The sequence below is a fragment of the Mesoplodon mirus genome (assembly GCF_964341445.2).
Source record: "Mesoplodon mirus genome assembly, chromosome: 19".
Lineage (NCBI taxonomy): Eukaryota > Metazoa > Chordata > Mammalia > Artiodactyla > Ziphiidae > Mesoplodon > Mesoplodon mirus.
The window spans coordinates 13,594,117-13,603,697 of NC_138995.1; positions in this window are offsets into that span (position 1 = coordinate 13,594,117).

The following is a 9,581-nucleotide window of genomic DNA, read 5'->3' on the forward strand; positions in this document are numbered from 1 at the left end:
GGGAAGGGTGGGGGCAGGGGGGCAACTGCCCCCTCCCCATTCACATCCTCCTGGTCTGTCCCCTCCCACCTCCTCCTTCACGCCCCTGGGCATGCTGGGATATGGAGTCCAGCCTGCGCCAGGCCGCTAGGAGTGTCCGGCATCCAGAAATACTACTCCCAGAAGATAGCGCGTGAGCCTTAGGGCTTGTGGGCTTTGTAGTTTCGCCAAGGCTCAGGGATTCTACCGCGCAAGAGGGGAGAGGGGGATGGGAGAGCTCCATTCCCAGAAGGCCGGGCTCGCGATGGTGGAAATAGGATGTGGGGTCTGCGATGCCCCGGACCCGGGATGAATACCTGGATCTCAAGCGAGATGCAAAGCAGCCGAGGATGCCTCTCAGACACGGCTGTGGTCAGCTGCAGCCGAGCGGGACTAGAGGGGAAGCCTCCGGCCCGAGAACCGCGCCCCGGGTACCGTTCCCATTTGCGCTCGCAAAGAGCCTTGACCTGAGGCTAGCTTGGCTTCGTGCCCGGGCTCCGCAAGCTGGAGCTGCGGTGGGGCCGCTGCGCACAGGCGGGAGAAGAGAGAACACCAGGAGCCACGTGGGCGTGTGGTTTTCCCGACTTGGGAAAAAGGGGCCGAGTGTCTGTGGGTTTCCTGGAGCGCTCACCCCCTGGGGCACCATTCTCATTCCAGTCTCACTCTCTGGTTGGTGCCCTTATCTCCCAGCTGTTTAGGGCAAAGTGCACACATTTTAAATATTTTTCCATGTCTTCTCTTAGCACGTGCTTCCCCCAATTTCCAAACCTAACTCAATCTTTTTTTTTTTTTTTTTTTTTTTGCGGTACGTGGGCCTCTCACTGTTGTGGCCTCTCCCGTTGTGGAGCACAGGCTCTGGACGCGCAGGCTCAGCGGCCATGGCTCACGGGCCCAGCCGCTCCGCGGCATGTGGGATCTTCCCGGACTGGGGCACGAACCCGTGTCCCCTGCATCGGCAGGCGGACTCTCAACCACTGCGCCACCAGGGAAGCCCTCCCACCTCAATCTTAATGAAGCCCCAGGTTGCCCTCCAAGTTTCATCCCCTCTGGCAGAGGGGAGGCCTGTAAACCAGTGGTTCTCTAACTGGTGTCTATCAGATTCTCCTGGAGAGTTTGTTCAAACACAGCTGACCCATACCCCCACAGTTGCTGTTTCTTTAACTCCAGGTGGACATGAGAGTTTGCGTTTCTAACAAGTTCCCAGGTGATGCTGGTTTGGGGAACCACTTTGAGAACTGCTGCTATTGGCGTTTGTTGGCTAGAGTTCTGGCATTGTCCTTCAAGGATGGGCCGGCTGTGGAATAATATTAGCCTCTGAAGAACCAGGCTATAGAAAGCGGGGTCTCAGGCTAGTTTACCACAGAAATGCTCTTTTAAATTTAAATAAATAAATCAGTTCATGAAGTAAAAGGAAAATACTACATGGGCCTGAAAGGTGTTCCAGACGTTAGCCCTTAGCATTCTCTCCAAAGCTGGGAAAGTTTTCTGTTTCAAAGAGGGACGGGTGGGGTATACCTGGTGCTACTCCCCAAGCTCTGGATGCAAGCCAGGGGTTGAAATCTCAAACCTATACGATAGGGTCAGCTCAGTGGTATCCTATGCTTCTGGGTGTATGATGACCTATAACAGGCCGGAGGATTGAGAGGTGGGGAGGTGGATTCCTGACTTGTCAGGTAGCAGAGAGTGACTCTCACACCTACCCAGGTAGACCCTACTTACCACATGATGTTCTGGGAGCTACAAACCTCAGAAGGGGGAACTTGGTGACCTTCACCCTCAGGCACGATCTCAGACCTTTCAGCTGTGAGATGACAAATGTTCTCTGCTCCACCAAACTCTAGCCAGGCTCCTCTGGGCCCTCTTCTCCATAGGCCTCAACCTTGGCCTATAAAAACTACACTCTTGGGACTTCCCTGGTGGTCCAGTGGTTAAGACTCCGAGCTTCTACTGCCGGGGGCATGGGTTAAATCCCTGTCGGGGAAATAAGATCCTGCATGCCGCGAGGGGCGGCCAAAAAAAAAAAAAAGAAAAACCCACAAAAAAAACCCTACACTCTCAACACAAATAATTTTATCCACCCTCCTCCGCCCACATTAAAAGACTTAAACCCAATAACCTAGTTTCTAACACCTCAAGGCCACATCCCTAGAATGACCCTAACCCCCTTTAAACTGCCTGCCAGAGAAAGCTCCAGAATTTACTGTTTGTTCTAGACAACACCTGTAATAAGCTCCCCACCACCACTCCTTTCTTAGAGCTTGTACTAAAAAGGGCTTACAACTGTGACTTCTTCCTGTCCCTTTGAGGTGTATATCAGATGTATATGTATTATGTGTCTTTCTCAAGGACCTGAAAGCCATTCCCTTGAAATGTAATCATTGGAATGGATAGGGCCTCTGTCTCCCAGGCTCTGTGGGTGGGTGGAGTCCTAACTTCAATAATTGCCAGCTAACAAATACAGCTGGCCTAATCAGCATTTACACTGACCAACTCTTTGTAGTTTTTCACTTCCCTGACTCCACGGAGCCCCTGCTCACCTCCCTCCATACTCCTTCATTCTCCCTTAAAAAGGCCCAGTCACCTCTGTGCAAATTGAAGTTGCAATATACTATTGCGATAGTATATTGGTTAAAATCTGTCCTTACTACTTTAACTAGTGCCCGGCTTTGTTTATCTTTGACAAAGTGGGTATGTGCTATGAGTTCTCCGGCCCCAGGCTCTAGCCTTCCTCCCATCCACCAAGGGCCAAAGGGCAAGTTATTGCTAGGTCCTTGGGGAAGTAGCCAAGAGGCCACCAGAGGCATTGGGCCCTAACTAATGTTGACCCTTGAATGCTTTTCTGGGTTTTTTTTTTTTTGGAGTGTGTGCATGTGTGTGTGTGTGTGTGTGTGTCCCCGTCACAGGCCGTAGAGGGGCTAAGTAATCCACATGCAACCCCATGCTCTGCCCCTAAAACCAGCTGCCAGGCCCTTCCTGTAAGGGCTTTGCCTCTGTACCCGAGTCACATGCAATGGCAACATTCCCTCACAGGCAGAAGGTAATTAGCCTTTTTGAATTTACATCCATCTCCCAAAGCTCTGTTAGCAGATTACCCAGGCAGAATTAAGATGTCCTTTCATGGGCAAGACAGACAGACCCTCTCTATCCCTCAACTCCAACAGGAAGCCCCATCATCACCCTGACTACCTCCCAGTTAGATGTCAAATCGGTTTTTACCCATTTTCCCTTGCCGGTTGTGTTATCCTCTCCTCTCCACCCATCCAAACTCTGCCTGACTCTCCAAAGTCTACCTTGAATTTTCCTTCTTCCACAAGGTTCTTCCCAACTGCCTCAGCCGCACAACAACTGGTGAACATCACCCCTCAGGTAGCACTTGAATTTGCCTCATTCTCTTAAAAGCCTACCTTTGTTGGTGAGCATCCAGAGCAAGGAAAGCAGTGGAACAGGAAGTGAACATGGTGGATGTGAGCACCGGGCTTTGGAGGCAGACAGCTACTAAGTAGCAAGGTGCAAAGTGGAGCTGGCTCCCTCCCTCCCTGCCTTTCTGTTTGACCCATTTGGCAGCTCCCACCCTAATGGCCTGTGTGACCCAGAGCAAGGCACACAGTTCTGTGTTGTGTTAGTTTCAAGTGTACAGCAAAGTGATTCCGTTATGGATATATATGTATTCTTTTTCAGCTTCTTTTCCATTATAGGTTATTACAAGATATTGAGTATAGTCCCTCTGTTACATAGTAGGTCCTTGTTGTTTACCTATTTTATATACAGTAGTGTGTATATGTTAATCCCAAACTCCTAATTTATAATTTATAAAACGGTTTTTAAAAGTTTAGTCAGGGGCTTCCCTGGTGGTGCAGTGGTTGAGCGTCTGCCTGCCGATGCAGGGGACACGGGTTCATGTCCCGGTCCGGGAAGATCCCACATGCCGCGGAGCGGATGGGCCCGTGAGCCATGGCCGCTGAGCCTGCGCGTCTGGAGCCTGTGCTCCGCAACAGGAGAGGCCACAACAGTGAGAGGCCCACGTAACGCAAAATAAATAAATAAATAAATAAATAAATAAATAGTATGTTCATTTAAAAAAAAAACAAAAAACATTTAGTCAGATCTCTACCTCATACCTAGCTAAAAACCAAAACCACAACAAGGGCTTCCCTGGGGGCGCAGTGGTTAAGAATCTGCTTGGCAATTCATGGGACACGGGTTCGAGCCCTGGTCCGGGAAGATCCCACATGCTGTGGAGCAACTAAGCCTGTGTGCCACAACTACAGCCCACGAGCCACAACCACTGAGACCTGAGCACCTAGAGCCCATGCTCCGCAACGAGAAAAGCCTCGCAATGAGAAGCCCGCACACGGCAGTGAAGAGTAGCCCCTGCTCACCGCAACTAGAGAAAGGCTGTGTGCAGCAACGAAGACCCAACACAGCCAAAAATAAATAAATAAATAAGTTTATTTTAAAAAAAAACAACACAACAAAAACCAAGTCAATAGGAATGGAAGAAAATTTTGCAATTTATATCAGGGTAAAAGGCTCATACAAAGTGCTCTAGGGCTTCCCTGGTGGCGCAGTGGTTGAGAGTCCGCCTGCCGATGCAGGGGACGCGGGTTCGTGCCCCGATCCCGGAGGATCCCGCGTGCCGCGGAGCGGCTGGGCCCGCGAGCCATGGCCGCGGAGCCTGTGTGTCCGGAGCCTGTGCTCCGCAACGGGAGACGCCACAGCAGTGAGAGGCCCGCGTACAGCAAAAAAAAAAAAAAAAAAAAAAAAAAAAAAAAAAGTGCTCTGGAAGTCAGTAAGAAGATGACCAAGGAACAACAGGAAATGTGAAAAGAATGTAAACGGACAGTTCACAGAGAAGGAAAGACAAATGGCTGCGACATGAAAAGATGCAAAGCTTCACTCTTTGTTATGTCTTGTTGTTGTTTTGGGCCACACCTCATGGCATGCAAGATCTTAGTTTCCCTGGTACCTGTGCCCCCTACAGTGGAAGTGCATAGCCTTGACCACTGGACCATCAGGGGAGTCTGCTTCACTCTTTTTAAAAAAATTGTGCTAAAATACACATAAAACTTACCATCTTAACCATTTTTAAGTGTACAGTTCCGTGACATTAAGTACATTCACATTATTGTACAACAAACACTACCATTTATCTTCAGAACTTTTTGGTTTTCCCAAACTGAAACTATGTACCCATTAAAGGATAACTCCCCACATTTTCCTCTCCTCCCAGCCTCTGACAACCAGCAGTCTAGTTTCTGTCTCTATGAATTTGACTATCAAGGCATGTAAGTATGAAGACAATATTTGTCCTTTTGTGTCTGGCTTATTTCACTTAGCATAATGTTCTCAGTGTTCATCCATGTTGTGGCATGCGTCAGGATTTCCTTCTTTTTTTAGGCTGAATAATATTCTATTGTATGTATATACCACATTTTATCCATTCATCCATTGATGGACACTTGACTTGGGTTGCTTCCATCTTTTGGCTATTGTGAACAATGATGCTATGAACATGGGTTTACAAATATCTCTTTGAGTTCCTGTTTTCAATTCTTTTGGATATATTCCAAAAGTGAAATTCCTGGATCATATGATAATTCTGTCTTTAATTTTTTGAGGAACCACCATAATGTTTTCCATGGCGGCTGTACCATTTTACATTCCCACCAACAGTACACAAGTGTTCCAATTTCTCCACATTCTAAGCAACACTTATTTTCTCAGAGCTTCAATCTTAATAAAAGAAATGCAAATTAAAACCACACTGAGATATCATTTTTCAACCTATCAGATTGGCAAAGATCAAAAAGCTTGATAGCTATCTTGGCAAGTGTGTGGGGAACAAGGATTCTTCAGCCACTGCCAGTGTGGCTGGAAATCCATACAGCCTCTACGAAAAGAGACTTGGTAATATCTTCAAGTTGCACATGCACACACGATTTGACCTAGTAAGTTCTAGGAAGATATCCTATCCGCACATGTTCTTAGTTACATATAGAGATGGATATCTGTTATAGCATTGTAAGAGCAAAGATTAAAAATGATCTAACTGTTGATGATCCAGATTAAAGATTAAATGAACGGAACTGGGGAAGCTTCAACTGATGGTGTCTTTTGTTATCATTACTTCACTAGATAACAGACTACTGCAGAGCAGAGGACCAGCTTTTGTAGGTCCAAACAGACCTTCCAGAAATGTTGATTAAATTAATTATTTCTTAGCCTCTGGCAGAACTAAATTGGCAGATAGCTCAGGGAGGTAAAGTGGTTGGTCCAAGGTCTTCCATAGAATGTGTACTACCTATTCCTATGTGTGTACTACCTATTCTTATGTGTGTGCCTATGTGGAAAGCCCACAGGCCGGCACTGTGAAAATTACTGATATAGAAGACTTAGACCCTATCTTCTTGGAGCTTGAAACCTAGTAAAGTACTCTGACAGACTTTAAAAGTGTTAAACTTTTTTTAACAGTCCTTTCAATTATATCAATGGAGACCATTGGTCTGGTGTATAAAGTAAGTCCCAGCTCAGAGAAACAGTTTCTCAAAAGATATACAAAAAGGCAGAAGAAGAGTGCTGATTAAAACAGGAGTCATAGGACTTCCCTGGTGGTCCAGTGGTTAAGATTCCGCGCTTCCACCGCAGGGGGCTCCTGTTCGTTCCCTGGTTGGGGAGCTAAGATCCTGCATGACCTGCGGCTTGGCCAAAACCAGAAGTCATCCCCCCAAAACAAACAAACAAAAACCCCAAACAAACAAAAACATTTCCACCAATGTTCCATGCGCTGGGTCAGCCTTCTACATTATAGTTCCTGTGAGATGCTCTCAAAAAAGGATTCCCTAACCTGTTTGTGAAATGCTTTATAGGTTAGCCTAGAGGTTCCCCATGCATATAGGTATTTTTTTCCTTAGCTGTGTCCACTGAGAAGGCCTGGGAACAGTGACACCCCATTAGCAACAAGCACACTGAGCTTGTCCTGATTGTTTTTTTAAATTGAGGTGAAATTCACATAACATAAAATTAACCATTTTAAAGCATACAATTCAGTGTATTTAGTACATTCACAATGTTTTGTAACCAGTACCTCTATCTAGTTCCAAAACATTTTTATCATCCCAAGAGAAAACTCTGTATCCATTAAGTGATCACCCCCCCATTCTTCCCACCAGTCCCTGGCAACCATTAATCTGTTTTCTGTCTCTATGGATTTAACTATTCCGGACATTTCATATAAATGGAATCATACAATATGTAGTTATTTGTGTTTGAGTTCTTTCATTTTACATAATGTTTTCAAAACTCATCCATGTTGCAGTATGTATTAGTATTTCATTCTTTTTATGGCTGAATAATATTCCATTGTTTTTGTTTATCCAGTATATTGGTTTAAAAGTTGTGGGAGAAAATAAACCTGTCTACTTTTGTTTAATGGATCTGTACCTCCTCTACAGCAATACTTGTTAACATCCTATAGAAGCACCTTTTGAAAAATACTGCATAAGATATTTGGCAAAGGCAAATCAGGCATTGGGGAAGATGGGCCACTTAATTATAAAGTACACTTATTAGCTCCCCAGAAAGGGTTAACTATTTGGTAATCCTATCAGGTCTGGGTTTTGATTATTTAAAACCATACCAGGGGACTTCCCTGGTGGTGCAGTGGCTAAGGATCTGCCTGCCAATGCAGGGGCCACGGGTTCGTGCCCTGGTCCGGGAAGATCCCACATGCCGCGGAGCAACTAAGCCCGTGCGCCACAACTACTGAGCCTGCGCTCTAGAGCCCGTGAACCACAAATACTGAGCCCACGCGCCACAACTATTGAAGCCCGTGCACCTACAGCCCATGCTCCGCAACAAGAGAAGCCACGGCAATGAGAAACCCACGCACCACGACGAAGAGTAGCCCTCGCTCGCCGCAACTAGAGAAAGCCCGCGCACAGCAATGACCCAACACAGCCAAAATAAATAATTAAATAAATTTATAAAACCATACCAGGGACTTCCCTGGCGGTCCAGTGGTTAGGACTCTGCACTTCCACTGCAGGGGGGACAGGTTCGATCCCTGGTTGGGGAACTAAGATCCTGCAAGCTGTGTGGTATGGCAAAAAATAAAAGCAAACAAACAAAAACGTATCAGCTGCTTCAATTTCTCCTTGGAAGACCCAGTAGGAGAATTTAATATCCTCTCCCCACTTTCTTCATCCAGCTCCCATCTCTTTGCCAGTCCCCTGGCTGTAAATACTCTTGGTTATATACTTTTACAGGGATGGTTGCACCCATTCCCCTGCTGTTGTGGGTGCTGGCTGCTAATGTCTCATAGATGCACCCTTCTCTGAAGAACTGGTATCAGTCCCTGTGAGCTGCTTTGCCTGGAGATGCCCTCCCTTCCCTACCTCCCCTTGGCCCGCCCACAGCCCATGAATGACTGATGTGGGGTAAAAAGTCCAGCTCCCTTGCTTCTAAGAGGGATAAATCTTGTGATGTATTTTTTTTTTTTTTTTTTTTTGCGGTATGCGGGCCTCTCACTGTTGTGGCCTCTCCCGTTGTGGAGCACAGGCTCCAGACGCGCAGGCTCCGGACACGCAGGCTCAGTGGCCATGGCTCACGGGCCCAGCCGCTCCGTGGCATGTGGGATCCTCCCGGACCGGGGCACGAACCCGTGTCCCCTGCATCGGCAGGCGGACTCTCAACCACTGCGCCACCAGGGAAGCCCCCCTTGTGATGTATTTTATGCTCCAGAGCTCCCCAGAGGGTCAGACTGAGGCTAGACTTAGCTGAACCAACATCTTTGCTTGGCCTCTTCCCCTGCTCTATCCTGCCTCCCTCACTGCCCTAAGAGATTGTTTGCACAAGAATCCCTTTCTCAGGCTCTGAGACTCAACCTAAGGCATCTAGGGAACTCAACCTAAGATATCCCTGTGGGTAGTCCTGGCTTCCAGAGGGATTTCCTGCTACCAGCAGCCTCATATCTCATGCAGGGTCCTGCAGATTGTACTTCCTCCAAGAAGCCTTCCAGACTTGCACCCTTACATTTTGGCAGAATGATTGTTTAATAAGGAAGTTGGATGCCTACTCTGTGCTAGACCCTTTATATGCATTGGCTCATTGAATCCTCCCAACAACCTGGTTAGGCAAATACTGTTGTATTCTGACTGAGGAAGAAAGCTGAGCTCAAAGAATTTGAGTGGCTTGCTCACAGTCAGAAAGTGATGAGAACTGGGGAGGAGTTGTCTGATTCCAAACCCTGTATTTAACCACTAGAATCTACCCTATATTATAGCATCAGAATGTTTTTTCATGGCTCTGTCTACCCCAGACCGTGGGGTGGAGAGCTACATGCTTTTGTGTCTGCTGCTGAGGGCTTTATCTTATTAAAAAGCCTTCTGTGAGTATCTTTGCTAGTGGCCTTGGAGCCACTCCCTACCCGGTCAGCATGCCCGCCCTAGGAGGTGGGGTGAAGCCCTTGGCCTCTGAGCTCCTCGGAGCTGTTTTCCTTGAACCCCCGCCACGCTGTGGCTGCAGGCATCCCTGCCGTCCACTCCACTGCAGAGCAAGGATCTGCG